The 27,659-nt window shown below is 43.4% G+C and overlaps 1 protein-coding gene across 3 annotated transcripts in view; it reads left to right on the forward strand.

Annotated features, from left to right (window-relative positions):
* Positions 1 to 27,659, forward strand: part of PIK3CB (phosphatidylinositol-4,5-bisphosphate 3-kinase catalytic subunit beta) — a 174,376-nt gene that overhangs the window by 3,497 nt on the left and 143,220 nt on the right. The window contains exon 2 of one of the 3 annotated variants that reach the window (XM_051818647.2): positions 21,854 to 22,011. The exons of the other annotated variants lie outside the window; for them this stretch is intronic. The gene's annotated coding sequence lies outside the window, so the exon portion shown is untranslated. The remainder of the gene's footprint in view (positions 1 to 21,853; positions 22,012 to 27,659) is intronic. 3 annotated transcript variants of the gene reach the window in all.

Consider the following 27,659-nt stretch of genomic DNA (forward strand, 5'->3'; position numbering starts at 1 on the left):
GGGTCTTCCCACACGGGCGCAGGGGTCCAAGGCCTTGGGCCATCTTCAACTGCTTTCCCAGGCCACAGCAGAGAGCAGGATCAGAAGTAGAGCAGCTGGGACTCGAACCAGCACCCATATGGGATGCCGGCACTGTAGGCTGGGGCTTTAACATACTACCACAGCGCTGGTTTTTTCAAGTTTATATAGGGCAACTTCCTTTCTGAATTTCTCCCCTTTTTTATCTAAAGATTATTTATTTGTTTTTTATGTTTTTATTTTTTTTAAAGTGTTTGCATTTACTTAAAAAGTCAGAGAGGGAGAGGGAGAGGGAGAGGGAGAGAGAGAGAGAGAGAGAGAGAGAGATATCCTCCATCTGCTGGTTTACTCTCCAAATAGTTGCAATGACTTGAGCTGGGCTGATCCGAAGCCAGGAGCTTCTTTCCTGTCTCCCACGTGGGTGCAGGGGCCCAAGCACTTGGGCCATCTTCTACTGCTTTCCCAGGCCATAGCAGAGAGCTGGATCAGAGGTGGAGCAGCCAGGACTCGAATTGGCACCCATATGGGATGCCAGTGCTGCAGGCACCAGCTTTACCTGGTACAACACAGTGGCCCTGTTTTTTTTTGTTGTTGTTGTTTGTTTGTTTTGTTTTATCTTGAATTCCTTCTTCCTTTTCTTTTTTAATTTATTGATTTATTTGAAAGGTAGAATTAAGGAGAGAGGAAGAGACAGATCTTTTCATCTGCTGGTTCACTCCTCAGAGGGGATGCCAACTTTGCAGGCATTGGCTTAACCTGCTGCATCACAGTGCCAGTCTCTCACCCCAGATTTTGATGCTTGAATTTTTTCCCTCAGCCCTCTTTCTGTTTTCTGGTTTGATGGGCAACTTTTCTTTTCTTTTTAAGATTTATTTGTTAGAAAGGCAGAGTGACAAAGAGGAAGAGACAGCTTCATCTCCTGGCTCACTCCCCAAATTCCTGCAACAGCCAGGCTGAAGCCAGGGGCCAGGAACTCCTTCCCTGTCTCCCGCACGGGTGGTAGGAACCCAAGTACTTAAACCCTCACCTGCTGCCCGCTAGGATGCATCAGCAGGAAGGGGGATCAAAAGCTGAGTAGGAACCTGTACTTTGATATAGGTTGGGTGCTTCCCAAGCAGTGGCCTAATATCTGCACCACACTGCCTACCTCGGGGCTATTTTTCTAAAGTGTGCCTATGAACCTCTAGTAGTCCAGTGGCTGCTGGAATGAACACATATGAGAGAGAACTATGCTTTCCTGAAAGTGGCTTTTTACTTTCTCATAGTCAAGGTCTGTGTTTCTGGATCTTTTAGACACTGGAAGAGTCTAAACTGGTGTACTTCTTTGACTTTTTGTTCTGGCACATATCCATGGTAGCTTTTATGCTGTCTCCAGGTTAAATAGTTTCTGAGTCACAGGCTTTAGTTGTGAATGGAAAAACGAAAATGGTTGGATGTAGGGTTGGGGTGTTATAGTGTGTTAGCTGCTAATAGTTACCCTGGATAATGCAGATTGACTATCTGTAATTTGGCTCTGATTTCTAAAAGGAGGAGTGACATTGAATTAAAAATATTTAGGAGAAATTTTCTTGTAGATAGATCATGTCAGAATTGAAACAAGTAGATCAACCTAATATGAATAAGAGAATGCCAGTCATCAGTGTGCCGGATGTATGTGCGTTAAAGTAATTGACGTTGTAGATACAGGAGTGTTATCAATGCTTTACATTAAAAAAAAAAAATACAGCTTCTGGAACCTGTCTGGCAAGGCAAACCCCATAATGTAAGATACAATAGAGGAGCCAGCACTGTGGTGCAGTGGGTTAAAGCCCTGACCTGTAATGCTAACATCCCATATAGGTGCCGGTTCGGGTCCCGGCTGCCCCTCTTCTGATCCAACTATCTGTGCTGGCCTGGAAAAGCCGTAGAAAATGGCCCTACTCTTTGGGTCCCTGCACCCGCATGGGAGACCCCGAAGAAGCTCCTAGCTCCTGGCTTCAGATCGCCACAGCTTCAGCCCTTGCAGCCATCTGGGCAGTGAACCAGCAGATGGAAGACCCTTCTCTCTGTCTTTCTCCTTCTCTCTCAACTTCTCTACCTCTGGCTGTCTGTAACTCTGCCTTTCAAATAAAATAAATCTTAAAAAAAAAAAAAAAAAAAAGATACAACGGGGAGCTGGTGCTGTGGCTTAGTGGCTAAGCCTCTGCCTGCTGTAACCAGTATCCTATATGGGCACTGGTTCGAGTTCTGGCTACTCCTCTTCCAATCCAGCTCTGTTCTATGGCCTGGGAAAGCATTAGAAGATGGCCCAGGTGCTTGGGCCCCTGCACTCTCATGGGAGGCCTAGAAGAAGCTCCTGGCTCCTGCCTTCAAATCGGCCCAACTCCTATTGTTGGGGCCTTTTGGGGAGTGAACCAAGATGGAAGATTTTTCTCTCTGTCTCTCATTCTCTCTGTAACTAACTCTACCTCTCAAATAAATAAATAAAATCTTAAAAAAAAAAAGGTACAATGGAAATTATCTTTGAAATGTAGGGGCCACATCTGTGATAAAATTGTAATGACAGTCTCACGTATCCCTTTGGTAAACCTGGAGTTCTTACATACTTAAAGTATGTAACTCCCAGTACAAGGTAAGAGAGTAATTACTTTTGTCAAGTAGTATATTCTGAAGTTCCAGCCTTTCTCTCTAGTCTCTTTCTAGCATTGTCATTTTGTTCTAGCCTGTGCATTTTATTCCAGTACTTAAGAGTTAGTTTAGGTATTCAACTTTGTTAGGGACTAAAGAGATAAACCATTTGTATGGCTAAGATATATTGCGACTGTAGCTATTTGTTACCTGTTAATTTGGTTCCAGTTTAAGGTAGTTAATAATCTAGAAATTGGTGATCTTTTTGTTCCCCCTTTCACCCCAAGAATGTATATTTCCTTAAAGTAGCTTCTTGAATATTTAGCAGATCACTGGAGCTTGAACTTTTAACTGGCGGTAGTGAGTGTAGTGTTGAAGTAAAAACGTGTTCATCTGAGCAGTCCTCTGTGTTGTGGTATGGCAGGAACCAGGTCTGAAGCTCAGAATCCTCCCTCGTGTGAACCCAGGAGGGACTTCAGCATCCCTTGCCCTGGTGCTCCAGCCACTTGGAGACCACCAGGAAATTGCTTATTTGCCTTCAAGGGAAATGTGATCCTGATTATCCATGCCTGCTGCAGGAGGATTATAAGGATTAAAAGAAATCCGTGGGTAAACCAGAAGCTTTATTTTAAACTACAGTTTAACCACATTCCTGTGCACAGATTTTCCTTACACTGCTAATAACTAATTTTTAATGTTTATTAATATCACATTTATCTCTCTTTCCTACCATTTAGAAGTAATGGCAGTTGTGAAATAAACAAGAGGGAAGAGATCTAAGCAGTTAGATAATTACCCAGCATTGCCCAAATTAGTGTTGACTGGGTGGTTGAACCACAGTGCTTGCTGGACCTTGAAGACCTGAATTCCATGAATTCCGTACCTGCTGTGCCACTGGAAGGAATTTGAAGCAACTGTCAATCAGAGGTCAAAGTCCCTCTTGATACATTTTGTACTTTACTAGTGAGTGAAATTTATGATTTAAATATATTTTGGATTATTGGAATTACAAATTTAATCCAATTTGAAGTTTTCTTTACTATTAATAGTTTAACTTATTGACAGTGTTCATGGGAATTAAATAACTTGAAGGCTTGCCATTTGGAATATGACTAACGCTCAGTTTTGGTAACCAGTGCACTGCTACCTCTGACACGTTACTTACATGTAGTTTCTATTAAATAGTTCTAAGTATGATCATCTTATTTATTCTCGAACTACTAATTTAGTGTAGGTCTTGAATTTAAATACAATTAAAATCAGTGTTTTCTAGTTTAATAAACTATTACAGGAAGCAACAACAGAAAAACTACTACAAATTGCTGCCATTTTATTTTAACAAAAATGTAATTTGCCATCCAAATATTGTCCCTGTAGTTGTATGTTTTCAAAAGTTAGGTTCTGTATTTGTAAGCTTTATGGGTAATATTCCCTTTAATTAAGATTCATTTCATAGGTAATTTTGAGGAGGACTTCATGGAGGGAAACTAGCTGGATCTCTCTTTTTCTCTCTCTCTAAAGATTTATTATTTTTTTTATTTGAAAGGCATTTCTATTTGAAAGGAGTCTGGCATTGTGGCATAGCTGGTTGAGCTGCTGCCTGCGACACCTGCATCCTATATGGGCCCAGGCTGCTCCACATCTGATCCAGCTTACTGCTAATTCACCTGGAAAGCTGTGGAAGATGGCCCAAGAGCTTGAGCCCCTGCTACCCTGTGGGAAACCCGGATGAAGCTCCCGGCTCCTGGCTCCTGGCTCCTGGCTCCTGGCTTTGGCCTGGCCCAGCCCTGGCCATTGTGGCTGTTTGGAGAATGAACTAGCTGATGGAAGATCTCTCTCTGCCTAAACACTGCCTTTCAAATAAATAAATCTTTTTAAAAAGAGGCAGAGTGATAGGGAGAGAAAGATCTTCCATTCACTGGTTTACTCACCAAATGGCCACAATAGCCAGGATAGGGCCAGGCCAAAGCCAGGAACTTGGAACTCCATCTGGGTCTCCCACGTGGGTGGCAGGTGCCCAAATACTTGTTGCTTTTCCAGGCTTGTTAGCAGGGAGCTGGATTAGAAGTGGAGCAGCTGGGAGTCAAACTGGCACCCATATGGGGTGCCGGTGGCATTGCAGGCAGTGGCTTTACCTGCCATGACACAGCGGTGACCCCAAAACCTTAACTCTTTTACTGCCTTGTCTCTCCCCCATCATTTGTTTGTTTAAAGGTCGAGAGAGGTCTCCCATCTACTTGTTCACTCCCCAAATGCTCATAACTGCTAGGTCTGGGCTAGGCTGAAGCCAGGAGCCAAGAACTCACTGCAGGTCTCCCCCATGATTGGCAAGCATCCATGTATTTGAACCATCACCCACTACTTCCCAGGGTGAATATTAGCAAGAAGCTGGAACCAGGAGTGAGTGGAGTCTGAACTGGAATGCAGACACTCCCAATATGGGGTGTGGGCATCCCTAACACCATATTAACCGGTACATCAAACACCTACCTTCCTCCCCCTCATTTAATTGTTTTTATATGTGTGTGTGTGTGTATTCCATCCCTCAGTATATAAGCAGTGAATCAGTTGAGCCGTGTTACTTTCTAGGCCTGCTGCAGAGGTGTCTTCCTGGCATTTCTCTATAGTGCTTCCCACATAATAGTATCTAGATACATAGTTGTATCTGGATACTATGTCTTGCTCATTTTTATTGGTTCCTTCCCTTGTTTCAGTGGAGCACATGCTTCAAATAGTTTCCTAGGAAATGCTGTACGTGTAGAAATTTCATTTCTTTTGAGACTTTGAAAGTGTTACCGTTAAGCTAGAGTTATTATTTTCTGGGGCATAAGATTTTAGAGTAGAAGCCATTTTCTTTCAGAATTATGAAAACATTATCTATTGTCTTATTTATTTGTTTATTTGAAGGCAGAGGGATAGAGAGAGAACTCTGATTTGTTGGTTCACCTCCCAAATGCCTGCAACATCTGGGTTTAGGGTAGGTCAAAGCTAGGAGCCAGGAACTCAGTCTTGGTGTCCTAAATGAGTGGCAGGGGCCCAACTATTTGAGCCATTATATCTCCTTCCCAGGGTGCACATTTGCGGGAAGCTGGAATCAGGAGCGGAAATTCGAACCTGGGCACTCCCAATGTGGGATAAAGGCATCCCAAGTTGAGTTTACACTGGTATGCCAAATGCCTGCCCCGTCAATTGTCTTTTGACTACCATTGATGTTGAGAAGTCATAAGCCATCCTGATTTTTGATCCTTTGTATGACCTGAGTTTTACCCTTTAAAAACTTCATTATCTGTTGAGTGGGAAAGGGCAGTTACATAACTCCCTAGAACTTGGGAGGACACGTGGGAATCTCTTTCTTTAATGGGCTTTGACCAGGCCATCTGCTTTTAGCCACATATTCAACCTTACTTATAAAAGTTCATGGTGCTGTCAGTTCTTGAGCTTTTTGATGTTTCTGAGGTATATATTAGATTATTTCTTGGTTTTCCCTCTGTAAGATTTAGGAATTAATTTTCTAGGTTTGCTGACTTGCCCAACAGCTTTCCAGCTTTTAATATTGTGTTGATTATCTTCTCTCCCATTCTTTTGTCTTTGTGGGTTGTAAGCCTTAAAAAATTCAAATTTGGGGCAGGTGCCGCAGCTCACTAGGCTAATCCTCCACCTGTGGCGCCGGCACCCCGGGTTCTAGTCTTGGTTGGGGCGCCAGATTCTGTCCCGGTTGCCCCTCTTCTGGTCCTGCTCTCTGCTGTGGCCCAGGAAGACAGTGGAGGATGGCCCACGTGCTTGGGCCCTGCACGAGCATGGGAGACCGGGGAGGAAGCACCTGGCTCCTGGCTTCAGATCAGCGCAGCATGCCAGCCATAATGGCCATTTAGGGGGTGAACCAACGGAAAAGGAAGACTCTTTTCTCTGTCTCTCTCTAACTGTCAAAAATTTAAAAAAAAAAATTCAAATTTGGGGACATTGTGACTCAGGTCTAACATTGGTTAGACCACTGCTTGGCCCACCAGGATCCTATACTGGGGAGCTGATTGGAGACCTGACTCTTCTGCTTCCCATCCAGCTTCTTACTAATGAGCCTGGGAGGTAGCAGATAATGGCTCCAGTACTTGGTTTCCTGTCACTCACTTGAGAGACGTAGCTGAAGTTCCTGCTTCCTGACTTCGGCTTGGCTCATCCATGGCTGTTGTGGGCATTTGGGGAGTGAACTAGCAAATGAAAGATTCATTCTGTCTCCTACTTTGCTTTTCAAGTAAATAAACAAATATTTAAAAAATAAAAAAATTTTTACAAAATGTTTTTCTAGACATTGTCTACCATCATTTAAAAAGTTCATATTTAGTTTTTCTGTATTTGGAAGGCAGAGGGAGACAGAGATCTTCCATCTGTTGGTTCATTCCCCATTTGCTTGTAATAACCAGAGCTGGGCCAGGGTGAAGCCAGGAGCTGAAGCCAGGATCTGGGAACTCAATCCTGGTCTCTCTCACAGGTGGCAGAGACCCAGTTATTTGAGCCATCACATACTGCCTCCCTTGGTATGCATTAACAGGCATCTGGATTCCAGAGTGTAGCTGGGGCTTAAATACAGGCATTTCTATGTGGGATATGGACACTTTGTGTGGTATCTTAAGTGCTGTGCCAAATGTCCACCCCAACTCTGATCTTCAAATAAAATTCATCCATTGTTTTTTCTCAGTACTCCATTACTCCATTTTTCCTGATAAAGATGATAAAGGAAGAAATACTGTAGTCTTCAGAGTCAGTTTTGTTTGAATCTGTTGCTTACTTGGTCAGGTCTTTAGTTTTATCATTTTTGTTTTTGGAAAAGTTGATCATTATTGACTCTTATTTATTTTTTTATGCATTTAAAAAAATATTTATTTGAAAAGCAGAGTTACAGGGTAGAGGGGGGAGGTCAGTCTTCCATCTACTGGTTTACTCCCCAAATGGCTGCAATGGCCATAACTGTGCCTATCCGAAGCCAGGAGCCGGGAGTTTCTTCTGGGTCTCCCATGTGGGTGTAGGTGCCCAAGGACTTGGGCCATCTCCCACTGCTTTCCCAGGCTGTAGCAGAGTTGGATCAGAAATGGGGCAACTGGGAAATGAATCAGCATCCATATGAGATGCCTGCACTGCAGGCAGTGTCTTTACCCGCTACACCACAGCATTGGCCCCAGATCATATATTTTTGATGGTGTTTCTTCTAGATAGGATGAGAAGATGTATTTCAGGAAGTTTGAAGTGGTTCTGTTATTCCATTTTTTCTTTCTGAAAACTTTTTTTTTTTTTTTTTTGAGAGGCAGAGAAACAGAAAACGTACATGTGAGAGAGTTCCTAACTGCTGGTTCATATCCCCAAATGTCTGCAGCAGCTGGGGCTAGTCCAGGACTGCAGGGCTGTAACCTGGATCTGGGAACACAGTCTAGGTCTCCCATGAGGATGGCAGACAACTAGTCACTTGAGCCATCGCTGCAGCCTGCATTAGTGGAAAGCTGGAGTCAGAAACTGGAGTTGGGATTTGAATCTGGCTACCAGGCATCTTAACCACTAGGCTAAATGCTGACTTCCTGTTCATTCGTCAGTAAATAATCATTGACTACCACCTCTGTGCCAGTCCTTGGAAGTAGGTATTGCTGATGGAAATGTATCACTTCTGTTTTATGGCTTATGCTATCTAATTAGGAAACTGACTTGCAGGGCATAATTATGATTCACTTTCACAGTTACTAAGCAGAATTCTGTATACACAAGGAAAGCATTCATTTTGAATTAAAGGAGTAGTTATTTAATGTGGAGGCATGAGAGAGCATTGCATGTTCTAGGAACCTCAGGTCGTTCTGCACTGTGAGAAAAGTAGACTGGCAGGGAATAAGGGTTGCAGTCATAAAGAAAGCTGAGACCATTTAGCAAGTTGGTCGTAGAACAGCAGGAAGGAGGTATATGACATGTAGAAAGACTACTCACTGTACCTTGGTTATTGGCAGTATATCACCTACCATACAGCCTGACAGTAGGCATGTATGGAAGGAGCAGTGTGCAGATAGCAGGCTGATAGTGTGTAATCTGACACAGAGACAGGGAGAGGCGTCACAGTTCTTCCTATAGAGTGGTCTCTTGGAGCCCTTCTGGACACTCATGCTTTGAATGTTTAATGTCGTTTTTGCCACTGTGAACTGGAAAGCAGTGCCATGAGCAGTCGTAATAGCATGTAGACGTGAAGGTTAGCATTGTGAACAACTATAACACTATAAAAATAAACAATTATAACACTATAATTGGAATTCTGAATACTGAAAACAGTAAGGCCTCTGTAATTTTTGACTCAATAAGATGAGTTTAAAAGGGAATCTGACGTTTTGAGGTTTGATTTACTTAGTTCCTTCACTTAGCATTTTAGTACTTCAAAAACAATTTTTTTGGCTTTAACTGAATAAATTATGATGAAAATGTGAATAAATGCTTAGAAGATATTCTATTCAGTAGAAGAAACTTTCCTATTCCTTGTGAATTGAGTTCACTTATTGTTTGTTCCATGCTTTATGTTCTGTGTTTGCTGTGGAAGTTTTACCATTAAATTATTTATGACTTTTTTTTTAAAGATTTTTATTTATTTGAGAAGCAGAGTTATAGAAAGAGAGAGGTTCTCCATCCGCTGGTTCACTTCTCAAATGGCTGCAATGGCTGGAGCTGGGCTGATCTGAAGCCAGGAGCCAGGAGCTTCTTCTGGGTCTTCCACATGGGTACAGGGGCCAAAGCACCTGGGCCATCTTCCCTGCCTTCCAGCAGGGAGCTGGATTGGAAGCGGAGCAGCCAGGACTTGAACTGGGGCCCATATGGAATGCTGGCATTGCAGGTGGTGGCCTAACTGGCTATGCTGCAGTGCAGGTCCCTGAAATTAAATTTAAAAAATACTTATTTGTGGGGCCGGTGCTGTGGCACAGTGGGTAAACGCCCTTGCCTGAAGTGCTGGCATCCCATATGGGCGCCGGTTCTAGTCCCGGCTGCTCCTCTTCCAATCCAGCTCTCTGCTATGGCCTGGGAAAGCAGTAGAAGATGGCCCAAGTGCTTGGGCCCCTGCACCCACGTGGGAGACCCAGAAGAAGCTCCTAGCTCCTGGCTCCTGATCAGCGCAGCTCCGGCCGTTGCGGCCATCTGGGGAGTGAACCATTGGATGGAAGACTTCTCTTTCTGCCTCTCCTCTTTCTGTGTAACTCTGACTTTCAAATAAATAAATAAATCTTTAAAAAAAAAAGTAAAAAAAAAAATACTTATTTGAGAGGCAAAGATAGAGAGTTCCCATTGGTTAGTTTACTTCCCGAATGTCAGCCATGCCTGGCCCTGGGCATTGGCCTGGCCAGCACTAAAGCTGAGAGCCAGAAACTTAATCAAGGTCTCCTACTTAGGTGAGTGGCAGGTACCTAACTCCTTGAGCCATCACTTACTGCCTTCTGGGGTCTGCATTGTCAGGAAGCTGGGATTGAGAGTGAAGCCAGGACTGGAAATCAGGCCTTCCGTAAGAAATGTAGATGTCTTAGTTGTTGCTAGGCCAAACATCTGACCCTACTTAGGATTTTTTAAGGAGACAATTAGCAAGATTCACATGAAATAATATTTACATACTTATTACTTTATTAGTGCTGCGCTAGTGGTACCGATACTGTAAGGCAGAGCTTTTAGACTGATGGCACAAAGTCCAAATTCAGCTCGGATGTTTTTTCAGCCTGTTTGTTGTTTTAAAACACAGAAATCAAAAACAAAAACAACAGAAAATCACTGCTGTAAAATTTCAACAATGGGTATGTAGATCCTAATGGGCTCAAGTGATCAAGGTCATGTTTATGCTGCCTCTGAAATTTCTATGCAGTTGGTGAGATTTGTGTAGCAGGAGACAAATGGAGACACCATTCATGATGGATACTTAGGAGAATAAAGACCAGAGAATATTTTTGTATTTTTACTTTATATGCAGTGCATAGTGTATCTTGTGGTTAATTTTAGCTCAAGTTACCTAATTTTTATTTGATGTACATTTTGTGTCAGACATTCAAAACATGGTCCCTGTCATTATGAATCTTTGTAGTCTAGAACTATGATTCTCAAAATACGGTGTCTGGACCAGCTGAATCAGCATCACATTGAACTACTACAAATTCAAATTCTCAACCTCTATCCCAGACCTAAATGAATTAGAAATTCTGGGGGTGGGGCTCTGTAGGGCCTTCCATTTTCATTTCACACAGGTAATACCTGTTTTTTTTTTCTTGAATATTTATTTTATTTATTTGAAGGGCAGAGTTAGAGAGAGAGGGACAGACAGAAAGGTTTGCCATCTACTGTTTTACTCCCCAAATGGCCACAGTGGCCAGGGCTGGGTCAAGCCAAAACCAGGAGCCAGGAGCTTCTTCCTGGTCTCCCATGTGGGTACAGGGGTCCAAGCACTTGTGCCATCTGCTGATTTCCCAGGCACATTAGCAGGGAGCTGGATTGGAAGTGAAGCAGTCGGGACTTGAGACAGTACTCACATGGGATGCTGGCATGGTAACTTAGCCCTCTGTGCCACAGCATGAACCCCTGTGTAGAAATCTTTGAGATGGTACGCAAAGTACCATGGTTAAAGTTTTTCTTTTTTCAATATGTAACCAAAGTTGAGAACCAGTTGTCTCCAACCCAACTCCATTTTACCTACAAAAGAATTATTGGGGCTGGCATTGTGGCACAACCAGTTAAGCTGGTACCTGTGATGCTGTATGGGCCACTGGTTCAAGTCCTGGCTGCTCAACTTCCCATCTGCCTCCCTGCTTATGTGTCTGGAAAAACAGTGGAAGATGGTCCAAGTGCTTGGCCCCCTGTACCCATGTGGGAGACCCAAAAGAAACTCCTGGCTCCTGCCTTCAGTCTGGCCCAGCCCTGGCTATTGAAGCCATTTATGGAGTGAGCCAGTGGATTTAAGATTCTCTCCCTCTCTCTTTCCTTCTCTCCCTCTCCTCTGTCTGTGTTTCAAATAAATAATCTTTAAAAAAAATCCAAATCAATTATTTGTAGCATAAGTTTAATATATACTTAATTTTTTTCGACTGATTGCTTTGTAAATGTGGGGAAGATTGCGCACTTGTTTATTTTAAAATTTACCAAGGGCTATCTTTTTTTTTTTTTTTTTTTAATGTAAGCAGGCTTATTTTGAAGATTTACTTATTTATTTGAAAGTCAGAGTTACATAGGGGCAGTCAGGGTGAGGAAGATCTTCCATACTGTGGTTCACTCCCTAGATGGCCACAATGGCTGGGCCTGGGCCAGGCCGAACCCAAGAGCCAGGAGCTTCTTCAGGTCTCAAACATGAGTAGCAGGGGCCCAAGCATTTAGGCCATCTTCCTTTGCTTTTGTAGCCGGTGGCTTTACCTGTTATGTCACAACACCAGCCCTCGAAGTATTATCTTTTTAGAATTCATGTTACCCGTGGCATTCACTGCTAATGGTATTCAGTCACCAACTCATGTGTCAGTCTGCCTTTGTGGCTGTCACAATCAGTAATTTTAAGTTTTGGTATAAGCGCTTAACTGATATTTAATGTTGTCATACCAGCGTTTACTATTAGGCATATATATTTTGTACTAAATTATGTTTCTTTTATTTCACCTTTGTATTTTAGTTTGTATTCTGTAAAGCATTTACATATATGTGATTAATTAAAGTTATGTTTATATTGTCTTAAATTTTTTTTTTTTTTTTGACAGGCAGAGTGGACAGTGAGAGAGAGAGAGAGACAGAGAGAAAGGTCTTCCTTTGCCTTTGGTTCACCCTCCAATGGCCGCCGCGGCTGGCGCACTGCGGCCGGCGCACCATGCTGATCTGATGGCAGGAGCCAGGTGCTTCTCCTGGTCTCCCATGGGGCGCAGGGCCCAAGGACTTGGGCCATCCTCCACTGTACTCCCTGGCCACAGCAGAGAGCTGGCCTGGAAGAGGGGCAACCGGGACAGAATCTGGTGCCCCGACCGGGACTAGAACCCGGTGTGCCGGCGCCGCAAGGTGGAGGATTAGCCTAGTGAGCCGCGGCGCTGGCTTATTGTCTTAAAATTTTATTTCAAATGGTAAAGGGAATGTTATGAGGTGTTATTTTTAAAGAGGGAATATTAGGGTCTAACATTGCTGAGAACCCATAGATCACAGTAGACAAAAGAGCTGCTGGGTGTGGAGATGCAGTACCTAGGAAGGATGCTTGGTGGGAGGGAACCTGGCATCTTGAAGGACTAAAAGAAGACCTTTGTAGCCAGAGAGGAGGGGATGGCAGGGAGTGGTGTGTAAGATGAGCCAGAGAGGCCTTGAGAATGTGCTTGGAAAGTCTGACTAGAAAAAGGCTTTAAAGTTGTGAGGAATAGAATTGCTTGGCCAGGTAGAATTTATAGCTGAAATGGACTGCAAAGATTTCCCAATCTTGTTTTTAGTTTTCTTCAAAGACTTATTTTTTTAAAATTTATTAGAAAGGTAGAGTGACAGAGGGAGGGAGAGAGGGATAAGGGGGAGGGGAGCCTGGAACTCCATCTGGGTCACCTACTTGGGTGGCAGGAGCCCAAATACTTGGGCCAACATCCACTGCTTTCCTAGTTGAATTAGTAGGGAGCTGGATGAGGAGCTGAGCAGCCAGGACTGGAACTGGTGCTCTGATGTGGGACGCTGGCATCTCAATCTGCGGCTTAACCCACCACGCCGCAACACCAGCCCTACAGTCTTGTTTTGGAAGTAGGGGCCAGCGTGGTACAGTGGGTAAAGTCAGGGACCTCTATGCTTTTATCCTCTCTTCAGATTGAATCACTAAATCTCTAAATGTAAGTTCATTTTGATTTATACTCAGTTATTTCATATTTTTTGTGTGTTTTAGTCTCCTGCATAGCATGTCTTTGACCTTTTACTATATCTATATTCTGGCTCAGTTCTTTATTCATAAGTAATGTGTTTTGATGAGTTCTTCCAGCATCTAGATTTGAATTGGGCCCCTAGCCTAATAGAATCTTCATTTTATCTTACTGCATTGATTTTTTTTTCTAACCTAGTTGTGTATTTTGGCTCAGTAGTTTCATGGCTGCCTGCCAAAAGGAACGTGTGTTTTTCTTAAGCAGCATACTTTGATGACTATACTTTTAAGTATCTCTGAAAAAAGAAAGTAGGAACTCTGTGGTTTAGATCTTGTTCAGAAGATTTCTTTTTTTTTTTTTCTAATGTTTAATTTATTTTTATATACTTGAAAGGCCGAACAGCAGAGAGAGAGAGGTTTTCCATCTTCTGGTTCACTTCTCAAAAGCTCACAACAGTCTGCTGGGCCAGGCTGAAGCCAGGAGCCAGGAACCCTAACCACATCTCCCATATGGGTGGCAGGATGTGGGTTAGCAGAAAGCTGAGCTGGAAGCAGAGTAGGTAGGGCTTGAACCAGTGCTTGGCATTCTGATGAGAGATGCAGGTGTTTTAAGTGGCAGCCCAACCTCCTTTGTTTCTAGCAATTGAATAAGAATCTTCAAAAAGAGCTTATATTTTAAAAACAACTTCATTTCAGTTCTTTTAAAAAAAATGTTTTAAAGATTTATTTCATTTATTTGAAAGGCAGGGCAAGTGATGGAGCAAAGAGGGAGAGATAAAGAGATCTTCCATTCACTGGTTCACTCCCCAGATGGCCACAACTGCTGGGGGGCTGGAGCAGGCTGAAGCCAGGAACCAGGAACTCCCTCTGGGTCTCCCTCGAAGGTGGCAGGGGTCCAAGTATTTCGGCCATCTTCTGCTTCTTTCTCAGGTACATTAGGGAGCTGGATTGGAAACAGAGCAGCTGGGACTTGAACTGGCACTCATGGGAAGCTGGTATTGCAGGTGGCAGCTTAACCTGCTGTGCTACAACATGGGTCCCTATATATTCTTCTTTTTAATAATTGGTGTATGTAGATGGTAAAAAATTTCAAGAAAGATGCTCCTCTCTCTAGCCAATTCCCCTCTCAAGAGGGGAATAGCTTTTATGTGTTATTTCTTAGATAACTCATACATTTATGAATATCCCTACCCTCACAAATGGAAATGTAACATATTCATTGTTTGCTGTGCCTTTTCTTACTAATACAAGGGTACATAAATTCATGGAAAATGTGGATTAAAAGTAGTGTACAGGGACCGGCGCTGTGGCGTAGACAGTAAAGCTGCTACCTGCAGTGCCAGCATCCCATATGGGTGCTGGTTCAAGACCCGGCTGCTCCACTTCTGATCCTGCTCTCTGCTATGGCCTGGGAAAGCAGTACAAGTCCTTGGGCCCCTGTACCTGTGTGGGAGTCCCGGAAGAAGTTCCTAGCTCCTGGCTTCAGATGGGTGCAGCTCCAACCGTTGTGGCCAACTGGGGAGTGAACCAGCGGATGGAAGACCTCTCTCTCTCCCTGTCTCTGCCTCTCCTTCTCTCTGTATAACTCTGACTTTAAAATAAATAAATCTTAAACAAAAAAGGTAATGTACATTTTCCAAGAACTTTTTGAAGACTATATCTGATTTTAGGTACTTATGGATATATAATTACTATATTTTTTAGGACAGTTTAGGTTTAGGATTCTATTGTGGCAATGTAATATAATTTTTCCTCTGTGAATGGATGTTCAAATTGTTTTTAATCTTTTGATACAGTTTTGACTAGTTTAAAGCAGCCAGATTTGAGATCAGTTTTTGCAGGGTACATGGGGAGACAGAGACAAAGGTCATGATATGTTTGTGATAATAATTGGTGGAAGGAAGGATTGTGGGCAGTAAAAAAATTTAGAACTAGAAATGATTAATGAGAAAAAGAGTTAAGGAGGGAAGGAAAAATAAAGGACAAGAGTAAAATATCCCTGTTCTGAACAAGGCAGATACCGAATTCCAAGACCCAACCTTTTTATTACTCTCTTGGAACCCAGACTGAGTTCAGAGTTATTAGTCATGTGATATTGAGCAAGTTGTTTTTTCTTTTTGTCTCTGATTTGCTTATCATACAATAGGATAAATGGGGCTAAATCTCATCACCTCATTATGTATTAATTCATGGAGAGCTGTTAACGTTGAGAAACTATCTGTTCTCCTCTACTCTGGTCCCATTGGCTCTTGGCTCTTATTCAGTGCTTTTTGGCTCAGGGATACTCCCCTAAACTGCCTAGATTGCACCGAGTCCCCCTTCTGCATCTTATTCCTTTGTCCTCCTTCAACTCCATTCCTTTCAAATTGCAATTTCTACCTGTTTACCCCACCTGAAGGGAGGAATCATCTCTTACACTGTCTTGTATAGTTGGTTTCATCTGCACCCATGCTAAATACTTAGCATAATACCTGGTATAGAATAGGCATATGATAATGTTTGAAGTAATTTTAAGAAAGACTTTCACTCTAGGACTTTGACTTGGACAATTGCTAATAACCATTTTAGCATTGACTCTGAGGTTGGAATCTTGGGAATTTTGTCTTAAATGTTTGTGTGAGCCATTGCCTGTGGGTGCCAAACAGAACAGAGGGATCCTTCTGCCAGAAAAGCTGTTATGGTACTAAGTAGCATTGGTAGAATTATTGTGCCCCCACAAAGAAGCAGTCTTCAATTCTAGCCATCAATACATTTTTTTTTCCTTAGTGATTGTAGATTCTTGTGCAGTTGTAAGACATAATACAGAGAAATCTCTGTTTTCATTTACTCGTATTTCCCCAGTGGTAATAGCTTTCATAACTGAAGAAAATATCAAAACTGGGAAATTGACTTGGATACAATTCATTTACGTTATTTATTTTCAGCAGTTTTACATTACTCATTTGTGTGTGTATTTAGTTCATGGAATTTTGTTACATGTATATATTTGTGAAGTCACCACCACAACCAAGGTAGAATAGTTCCATCACAAGGATTTTTTTTTTTTAAGATTTATTTTATTTATTTGAAAGAGTTACAGAGAGGTAGAGACACAGAGAGAGGTCTTCCATCCGCTGGTTCACTCCCCAGATGGCCACAACGGCTAGAAATGTGCTGATCCAAAGCCAGGAGCCAGGAGCTTCCTCCGGGTATCCCACGTGGATGCAGGGGCCCAAGGACCCAGGCCATCCACCACTGCTTTCCCAGGCCATAGCAGAGAGCTAGATGGGAAGTGGAGCAGCCAGAACTAGAACCGGCTCTCATAGGGGATGCTGGTGCTTCAGGCAAGGGCATTAACCTGCTTTGCCACAGCACCGGCCCCTTCATCACAAGGATCTTTCATGCTACCTTTTCACAGCAGTAGCCACCTCTCCCTCTCCCACCCTTCCTAACCTTGGCAATTACTAATCTTTACATCTCTATGATTTTATCTTTTTTAAGAAGATTTATTTTTCATTTTATTTGAAAGGAAGATTACACAGAGAGAGGGAGACAGAGAGATCTTCCATTGTCTGGTTCACTCCCCAGATGGCTACAACAGCCAGGTCTGGGCCAGAACAAAACCAGAAGCCAAGAACCTTCTTCTGGGTCTCCCATGTGGGTGCGAGGGCCCAAGGAGTTGGGCCATCTTCTGCTTTCCCAGGTGCATTAGTAGGGAGCTAGATCAGAAGTGGAGCAGGCATTGGCACTGTGGCATAATGGGGAAAGCTGCTGCCTGCAGTGCTGGCCTCCCATATAGGTGCTGGTTTGTGTCCTGGCTGCTCCACTTCCGATCCAGCTCTCTGATATGGCCTGGGAAGGCAGTAGAAGATGGCTCACATGCTTGGGCCCCTATACCCACGTGGGAGACCTGGAAGAAGCTTCTGGCTCCTGGCTTTAGATTGGCTCAGCTCCAGCCATGTGGCTATCTTGGGAGTGAACCAGTGGATGGAAGACCTCTCTCTTTCTCTGTCTCTGCCTCTCTGTAACTCTGCCTTTCAAATGAATAAATAAATCTTAAAAAAAAAAAAAAAAAAGAAGTGGAGCAGCTGGGTCTTGAACTGGCACTCACATGGGATGCTGGCAGCTGGCAGCGCAGACATAGGCTTAACCTGCTATGCCACAAAGCCAGACCCAATTTTATCATTTTAAGAATGCTGTATAATGTAGTCATCTAGTATATTACCTTTGGCTTTTTTGTGTTTAGCATAATTCCCTGATGATCTAGCTAAGTTGTTGCATTTATCCATAGATATTTTCTTATTTATAGTATAGTTGTCAAATTTATAGTTGTCAAGTTTAGCATTGATACAGTGTTATATAAGTTGTAGTCTACAATCCAGTTCTACTAATTGTACCAATAATATATATTTTTTAAAGATATTTATTTATTTGAAAGGCAGACTTACAAAGAGAGAGGGAGAGGGAGAGACACAGAGATCTTCTGTCTGCTGGCTCCCTCCCCAGATGCCTGCCTTACACTAGGCCAGACTGAAGCCAGGGGCCCATAACTCAGTCCAGGTCCTTCACATATATGGCAGGGACCAATGTACTTGGGCTAGAACCTTGTGAAGGACTTTGTGATAATTTTCTCAGTTGTGGGAGTGGGGCTGAATCCACACTGCAGGCAGTAAGTAAAGGAGAAGTGGGAAGAGACAAATGGAGGTCACTTAGCTGATGAGGGGAGGACAAGTGAGGTATGTGGTTTTGGAGTTAGAAGGTTTTTTTTTTTTTTTTTTTAATTTTTATTTATTTATTTGATAGGCAGAGTTACAGACAGAGGGAGAGGCAGAGAGAAAGGGCCTTCCGCTGGTTCACTCCCAAGATGGCCGCTACAGCCAGAGCTGAGCAGATCTGGAGCCAGGAGCCAGGAGCTTCTTCCAGGTCTCCCATGTGGGTGCAGTGGCCCAAGCACTTGTGCCATCTTCTACTGCTTTCCCAGGCCATAGCAGAGAGCTATATGGGAAGAAGAGCAGCCGGGACTAAAACTGTCCCCCAGTTGGGATTCTGGCGCCACAGGCAGAGGCTTAGCCCATTACGCCACGGTGCCGGTCCCGCTTTTAGAAGGTTTATTTATATTATTTTTTTAAAAGATGTATTTATTTACCTGAAAGAGTTACACAGAGAGAGAAGGAGAGGCAGAGGCAGAGGCAGAGACAGGGAGAGAGAGGTCTTCCATCTGCTAGTTCACTCCCCAATTGGCCACAATGGCCAGAGCTGTGCCGATCCGAAGCCAGGAGCCAGGAACTTCTTCCATGTCTCCCACACAGGAACAGGGACCCAAGGAGTTGGGCCATCTTCTGCTGCTTTCCCAGGCCATAGCAGAGAGCTGGATCAGAAGTGGAGCAGCCGGGACTCGAACTAGCGTCAATATGGGATGCTGGCACTGTAGTCAGCGGCTTTACCTGCTACCCCACAGCGCTGGCTTCTAGAAGGTTTATAATCTATTTTCATTATAAGCAGTGCTGTGCTGAATAAACAAGGCTTAGATTTTGCTTTGAAATATTTAGTTTAGATTCTGTGTGACCCAATTTAGGGATTATAACCAAAGAAATAATGAAGGCAGATTGTCATATTTTCTGCAATAGATGGCTCAGATGCATAATAGTGGTTAACAGATCTGTCTGAATATTTATGTATTTGAGTGCACTGCTACAGAAAACTGTAGGACCTGTGGACATATAGTATAAAGGTTAAAAGTATAAAAATTAAAGTAGTGAAGATTAAAAATACTAACATTTATTGTGGAGAATAAGCCTCTTCCTCTGCCTGCAGAGCTCTTTTTAAAAATTTGTTTATATTTATTCGAAAGTCAGAGAGGTAGAGACTTACAGAGAAATACAGAGAACTTATATCTGCTGGTTCACTCCACAAACTCATGCAACAGCCATTGTTGGGCGAGGCCAAAGCCAGGACTCTGAAACTTTGGATTTCCCACATATGTGGCAGGGACTTTTAACCAGCTGAACCATCATGTACTGCCTCCAAAGGTCTGCATTAGCTTGAATCTGAAGTAGGGCCAGGCCTCAAACCCAGGCACTTTGATAAGGGGTGCAGACATCCCGGTTAGCGTCTTAACTGCTGTGCCAAATGCCTGCCTGCCATTTCTTTTTAAGATTTACTTACTTATTTGAAAGGCAGAGTGACAGAGAGAATGAGAGATGCAGAGAAATCTTCCATCCAGTTGTTAACTCCCCAAATGGCCTCAACAGTCAAGGGTGAGTCAGGAGGCAGGAACTCCTTCTGGGTCTCCCACTTTGGTGCCAGGGCTCAAATACTTGGGCCACCTTTCATTGCTTTCCCAGGCACATTAGCAGGAAGCTTGATTGGAAGTGGAACAGCTGGAACTGGAACTGGCACTCTGATATGGGATGCTGCCTACCCCACTTTGCTACAATGCTGACCCTGCCCTATTTGAGTTTTTTTTTTTTTTTTTTTTTTTTTCTCCACAGGCAGAGTGGACAGTGAGAGAGAGACAGACAGAAAGGTCTTCCTTTGCCGTTGGTTTACCCTCCAGTGGCTGCCGCGGCTGGCGCGCTGCAGCTGGCGCACTGCACTGATCCGATGGCAGGAGCCAGGTACTTCTCCTAGTGCAGGGCCCAAGGACTTGGGCCATCCTCCACTGCACTCCCTACCTGCCCTATTTGAAAGGCAGATTTAGTTACAGAGAGAGAACAAGGGAGAGGGAGGTCTTCCAGAGGTCTTATGGTTGTTCACTTCCCAGATGGCTGCAACACCTAGAGCTGGGCCCGTTCAAAGCCAGGAGCTAGGTGCTTCCTCCATTTCTTCCACGTGGGTGGAAAGGACCTATGCACTTGGGCCATCCTCTGCTGCTTTCCCAGGCACATTAGCAGGGAGCTGGATGGGAAGTTGAGCAGCCAGACTCAAACTGGTACCCATATGGGATGCCTGTGTAGCAGGCAGCAGCTTTACCCACTACGCCACAAGGCTGACTTTTACATGTTTTAAGGTTGGTATCCTTTGGTCTAGCCATATGCAGCATTTCTGTGGCAATTTGTTTTGCCAGAAGAATTCAGAAAGCCCAGAAGTCTTCCATTTTCTCACTTGTTCCCCTAATATAAGCCTATTTTTCTATTGGCAGTTCTAGCTCTTTAGTTCTTGTTAGTTTTTTTTTTTTTCCCATATCTAATTTGTTCCATAGTAATTCTGAATAAACAGGTCCCAACTTCTATGGATTTCAGTCACCTCTCTTTAGTCCCATCCTCACAGAGGGTCTCAACTCAATCATTCTGCTACTCCTGCTCTGCATACATGTTCAGTTATGTGGGTGAATGAATGTGACAGTGATGGTCCTTATATTTCTCTGAAATATCTGAAAAATCACTGAAGATTTTGTAAACAAACTACTGATGTGTTTATAATTTTAATACTTTTTTTTCTGTTAATCTATGTAGAAATTGTTCTGATATAATTAATGAAGTTGGCACTTTGTGGAGAAGACACCTTTGTGGGACAGGTGTTGTGGTGAAGAAGGTTAAGCCAATGTTTGGTACTTCTGCATCCCATATTGGAGTGCCGATTACTGGCCACTACACTTATCCAGCTTCCTGTTAATGCATCCTGGGAGGCAGCAGATGATGGCTCAAGTGTTTGGACCCCTGATAACCACATGTGAGACCTGCATGGAGTTCCAAGCTCCTGGCTTCTGTCTGGACCAACCCTGGTTGTTGCAGTCTCTCTTTCACTCTGCCTTTCAAGTAGATGAAAAAATATGCATTAAAAAAATAAGAATCCCTTAAAAATGGACCTCTTAATCTTGATTTTTATACACATTATGCATTCTTTTTAAAAGATTTATTTATTGGAGCCAGCGCTGTGGTGTAGCAGGTTAATGCCCTGGCTTGAAGCGCCAGCATCCCATATGGATGCCGGTTCTGGTCCCAGCTGCTCTTCCAATCCAGCTCTCTGCTATATAACCTAGGATAGCAGTGGAGGATGGCCCAAGTCTTTGGGCCCCTGCACCCATGTGGGAGACCTGGAGGAAGCTCCTGGCTCCTGTCATCGGATTGGTGCAACTCTGGCCGTTGTGGCCATCTGGGGAGTGAATCAGTGGATGGAAGACCTCTCTCTCTGTCTCTACCTTTCTCTGTAACTCTGTCTTGAAATAAATCTAAAAAAAAAAAAATAAAAAAATAAAAGATTTATTTATTTATTTAAAAGGCAGAGTGATTGGAGGAGAGAGAGGGACAGACAGAAACAGAGAGATCTTTAAAACAATAGTGTACTCCCCAGTTGTTGCCAGTAGCCAGTGCTGGGCCAGGCTGAAGCCAGGAGACAGGAACTTCATCCCACATAAGTGGCAGGGGCCCAGATATGTACTTGTGCCATCTTTCACTGCCTTCCCAGGTACATTAGCAAGAAGTTGGATCTGAAGCTGAGCAGCTAGGATTTGAACCAGTGCCCTGGTACGGGATGCCGACATTGCAAGTGTCACCTTACCTGCTACAACACTGACTCCTACATATTAAGTTTTCTGAAGGCTGTCAACAGGATATACTGAAAAGGTATTGTAGAAATTTATTTTTTATTTATTTATTTTTGACAGGCAGAGTGGACAGTGAGAGAGAGAGATAGAGAGAAAGGTCTTCCTTTTGCCGTTGGTTCACCCTCCAATGGCCGCCGCGGCTGGTGCGCTGCGGCCGGCGCACCGCACTGATCCGAAGCCAGGAGCCAGGTGCTTCTCCTGGTCTCCCATGGGGTGCAGGGCCCAAGGACTTGGGCCATCCTCCACTGCACTCCCGGGCCACAGCAGAGAGCTGGCCTGGAAGAGGGGCAACCGGGACAGAACCCGGCGCCCCAACCGGGACTAGAACCCGGTGTGCCGGCGCCGCAAGGTGGAGGATTAGCCTAGTGAGCCACGGCGCCAGCTGGTATTGTAGAAATTAAGAATTCTTGGGGCCGGCTCTGTGGCGCAATGGGTTAACGCCCTGGCCTAAAGCGCCAGCATCCCATATGGGTGCTGGTTCAATACCCGGCTACTCCAATCCAGCTCTTTGCTATGGCCTGGGAAAGCAGAAGAAGATGGCCTAAGTCCTTGGGCCCCTGCACCCGCATGGGAGACCTGGAAGAAGCTCCTGACTCCTGGCTTCAGTTTGGCGCAGCTCCAGGCGTTGCGGCCATCTGGGGAGTGAACCATTGGATGAAAGACCTCTATCTCTCTCTGCCTCTCCTCTCTCTGTGTAACTCTTTCAAATATATAAATAAATCTTAAAAAAAAAAGAAATTAAGAATTCTTGGCCGGCGCCGCGACTCACTAGGCTAATCCTCCACCTTGCGGTGCCGGCACACCGGGTTCTAGTCCCGGTTGGGGCGCCGGATTCTGTCCCGGTTGCTCCTCTTCCTGGTCAGCTCTCTGCTGTGGCCAGGGAGTGCAGTGGAGGATGGCCCAAGTCCTTGGGCCCTGCACCCCATGGGAGACCAGGAGAAGCACCTGGCTCCTGCCTTCGGAGCAGTGCGCCAGCCGCGGCGGCCATTGGAGGGTGAACCAACGGCAAAGGAAGACCTTTCTCTCTATCTCTCTCTCTCACTATCCACTCTGCCTGTAAAAAAAAAAAAAAAAAAAAAAAGAAATTAAGAATTCTTAAGGAATTGCCTTCTTGCATTTAATGACCAGGTTTTATTTTGCAAGGTTTTATTCTTAATAGCTGATGAGAATATCATGTAACAGTAATTAAACATCATCTTATCCACTTGATTTAAAGACTTTTTGAATAGGTACCAATAAATATAATTGTGATTAGAGTGAAGTTTAAGTTCATTTTAGTGAACATAATAAGTGGTCATTTTTCTACTCCTCTCAGAATAAACTTGTGAGCCTTGTTCTGAAGGTATGTTGAAATGAATGTTTTGTATGGTGTTCTCTTTTCAAATGTGGAGACAAAAACAGGTTAGGATTTTAACTACTAAATATTTAGTGACTTACTTGCTTTAACAAAACATAATAGGAGCTAGGGAAATTATTTTAATGACTTACTATTTTTAAAATTTGTCACTTAGCCTTTTCTCTGTGAGGGACTGATTTGGCAGGTTACTTTACCTGTTTCCCTGTCTAGAAGATGTGGTAACAATATTAAGCTGTTTGTAAATCATCAAACAGTCTTGAAAGTTTTGTCAATAGAATGTGAACCACCAGTGAGTAGACTGTGATTACAATTCAGACTTCTGGATGATCAAATTTTGTTATGCTGAGAGGTTGGGGCTTTCCTGTGGACACAGGCTGCAGAGACTTCCTAAGAGTAACAACAGCCTCTGTATTTTAGAGCTTCATTTTACAGTTGAGAATGGATGTCTCAAGAGGAGTCCACCAACTCTGTAGGGTGTGAAGGCTGCAGGGGCTTCTCTAGTTAAGCAGCGGAACTCTGATTCTTCCCTCCACACCTGAGAATCTTCCAAGAGCTCCCGGTATTCTCTTGGCTAGTGTGACACCTTGCCCCTGCCCTCATCCCTTACTGCAAAAAGGGTATCTTTTTCCTGGGTACAGGTGCTGCTTCAACTATATGGTTAGTTAGCAAATCAAGCACTAAGGTACCAGGCCAATAAAGTAATAAACAAGAGAGACAAATGTATGTCCTGTCTTCAGGAATGTTATGAGTTGGGAGGGTGGGAGTCATTCATGGAAATGTAACGAGGCATTGATTTGAAAACATGCAAATAAAGACAGGAAAATGTTTTTTGAAATTTCATCAAATAAAATATGAAAAAAAATAGACATGAATTTCATAAGCAAAGGATACTTGTTTTTATTCTCAGTCATCTGTATACTCACACTCTCCCTACCTTGATACCACACCCCTCCCCCACTTTAAAAACAGTAGCTTAATTGTCTCCTTGCAGAGGTGGATACTTTTTATTTAGTCAGAAGACTGGAGCAGTGGGTGTTTGTTTACAGTTTAAGATGCTTTTTAAGTTCTGCTTTCCTTGTTCCCTCAGGGTTTAACTTTACAAAGATCTGATCTAGTGTGGTCATACCAGGTCTGAATGCATCCTTTATTCTATTTCTGGCACTGCTGTCAATTTATCACAAGATTTTTTTTTATATACTAGTTAAAGAATTTGCTAATATTTTCCATATATTTCTGTAACATATGTTTAGAAAGGGTGTGTGTTGTTTGCTGTGTGAGGCACCAAGGATGCAAAGTTGAACGTTCTTGGTTTATGGCTTTAAGGAACTTTCAGAGGGCAGACATTTGAACAGAGAATTCTGATATGTGATAAGGACAAATGATAGAGCCTATGCAGGCATTGTGGGAGCATAGAATAGAGCAGTGATTGATTCTCAAAGTGTAACTGATACGAGGACCCTCTGAGGTCTTTGATCTCTTTCTGAAACCTTCAGGGTCAAAATTATTTCTAAGCAATGCTAAGACATTATTTGCCATTTATTGCTCTCATTCTCTCACACTTGTACAATGAAATATATCCAGAAGATATCTGAACAGAGATGAGAATCTAACTATCTTTCATTAAACCAGACATTAAAGAAATCTTCAAAAGTATAAAACAATACCAGTCTACTCACTAAAGTTTTTGTTTTGAGAGATTATTATTTTTATATAAATAAATACTTTAAAAAGTATTATTAAAGTATTAAGTAAATATTTTGAATACACTTATTTTAAAAGTCTTTTAATTTCAAATTCAGAAATATATGTTTTAAAAAATTTTATTTATATGAAAGGCAAAGTTACAGAGAGAAAGAGAGGGAGGGAGAGAGACAGAGAGAGGGAGAGATCTTCCCTCCACTGGTTCACTCCCCAGATGGCCACAGTGGCCAGAGCTGAGCTGAAGCCAGGAGCCAGGAGCCAGGAGCTTCTTCCAGGTCTCCCACATGGATGTGGGGGTCCAAGCACTTGAGCCATCTTCTGCTGCTTTCCCAGGCACGTTAGCAGAGAGCTGGATTGGAAGTGGAGCAGCCAGGATTCGAACTGGTGCCCATATGGGATGCGGGCACTACAGACAGTGGCTTTACCTGCTGTGCCACAGCTCCGGCCCCCAAATTCAGAAATATAGATCAATATAACCTACATAGCCAAGAGCTTGGGTCATAAGTCATGTTTTTTAAAAAAGATTTATTTATTTATTTGAAAGGCAGATAAGGAGAGAGAGGGAGAGAGGGGGAGAGAGAGAGATCGATCTTCTGTCCTCTGGTTACTCCCCAAATGGCCACAATGGCTGGGCCTGGGCCAGGTTGAGGCCAGGAGCCAGGAGCTTCTTCCAGGTCTCCCATGTGGGTACAGGGGCCTGAGTACTTGGGCCATCTTCCACTGCTTTCCCAGGCCATTAGCAGGGAGCTAGATTGGAAGTAGAGCAGCTGAGACTCAAACTGGCACCCATATGGGATGCCGGCACTGCAGGCGGAAGCTTAACCTTCTATGCTACAGTGCCAGCCTCTATAAGTAATTTTTAAACATGAAGGGGAATTGAGACTAAAAAGATTGAGAATGAGTAGAATTAAAATTTCTGTACTAATCCTCAGGAGGATCATGGGCAAGGAAGAAATCCTAGAGGAGATGATTCCAGGATTTAATCACCTGTGTTTATGAAACTGCCAGCTGGAATGTGAAGTGGGAATTTCAGGTGATGAAAAGAGTGAATGGACCACAGAACACCAATGTAGGCTGTACTGGGATGTTCGTTCCTGTTTCTGTTGGTAGAAATGCTGAAAGTTTTCCAAAATGTATTTAATTTGTACCCGTACGTATGACATGCTATTGGAAATTATTTATTCTATTTATATTTGTAAACATAAGGGAGTTAGAAGACCATGGTTTTGATTTTGTGTGATTTATTAAATTGGCTTATGGAATTTTGTTTATTCAAAGGTATTCTGCCTAGAGCAAGCATTGTGGCACATCTGGTTAAGCCACCACTTGTGACACTAGCATCCCATATTGGAGTGCTGTTTTGAGTCCTGGATTCGAATCTGGCTCCCTGTTATGCACCTGGGAAGGCAACGGAAGATGGTCCAAGCTCTTGGGCCCCCTGAGTGAGAGACCAGGATGGAGTTCCTCGCTTCTGACTATTGGAGCCATTTGGGGAGTGACCCAGAGGAGGGTGGATCTCTCTGTCTCTGCCTGTCTGTTGGCTTCCCAAATAAATAAGTAATTTTTTTTAAAAAAGATATTCTGCCTACTACTGTTTAGCGTTGATAGCACATCTGCATATTCACTCCCCAAATGCCCACAATAGCCACAGCTGGGCCAGGCCAAAGACAGGAGCTAGAACCCAACCCGTGTTCTCCTCCTAGGTACGAGGCACCCAAGTACTTAAGCCATCATCTGCTGCCTTCCAGGGTGTGTGTTAGCAGGAAGCTGGTTTCGAAATAGAGTAGGGTTTCAAACTTGGGCACTGATATGGGATGTGGTCATCTCAAGTGGTGTTTTCACCACTGTGCCAAACTCCTGCCCCATGTTTTCAGTTTTGGTATCATACAAGTTATATATTTTTCCTTTTGTTGTTTGTGTTTTTGGTGTCAGATCTAAGAAAGCGCCGACCTAGGTCACAGAGATTTACTTTCGTGTTTTCTTCTATGAATACTACAGTTTTCATACATTTATGTATGTTTGATATATACTGAAATAATTTCTGTGTGTGGTGAAAGGAAGGGATTTGACTTTGTTCTTTTGCGTGTAGTTCTCCAATTGTCCTTACCACTTCATTGAAAAAAATATTTTCTCCATTAAACTGTTGGAATTTTTATCTAAAACAAATTAAGGGCTGGTATTGTGGCATAGCAGGTTAAACCTCCACCTACAATACTGCATCCCTTGTAAGCATCAGTCCTAGTCCCAGCTGCTCCACTTCTGATCCAGCTCTCTGCTTATGTGCCTGGGAAGGCAGCAGATGATGGCCAAAGTACTTGTGTACCTGCAGCCCATGTGGGAGACCCAGGTGGAGTTTGTAGCTCCTGGCTTCAGCCTGGCCCAGCCCAGACTGTCATAGCCATTTGGGGAATGAACCAGTGGACAGAAGATCTTTGTCTCTGTTTCTCACTTTCTCTGTAACTCTGCCTTTCCAATAAAACAGATGGTAAAAAGCGTGAATAAATTGAGAGAAATGTAAGTTTATTTTGGGGCAGTGAGTTCTATTTCATTTATCTGTAGGGCAGGTTCTATTTTTCTGTTCTGCCTTGCTGAGTGTACTTGAGGACCAA

The sequence above is a fragment of the Oryctolagus cuniculus genome, chromosome 4 (genome assembly GCF_964237555.1).
Source record: "Oryctolagus cuniculus chromosome 4, mOryCun1.1, whole genome shotgun sequence".
Lineage (NCBI taxonomy): Eukaryota > Metazoa > Chordata > Mammalia > Lagomorpha > Leporidae > Oryctolagus > Oryctolagus cuniculus.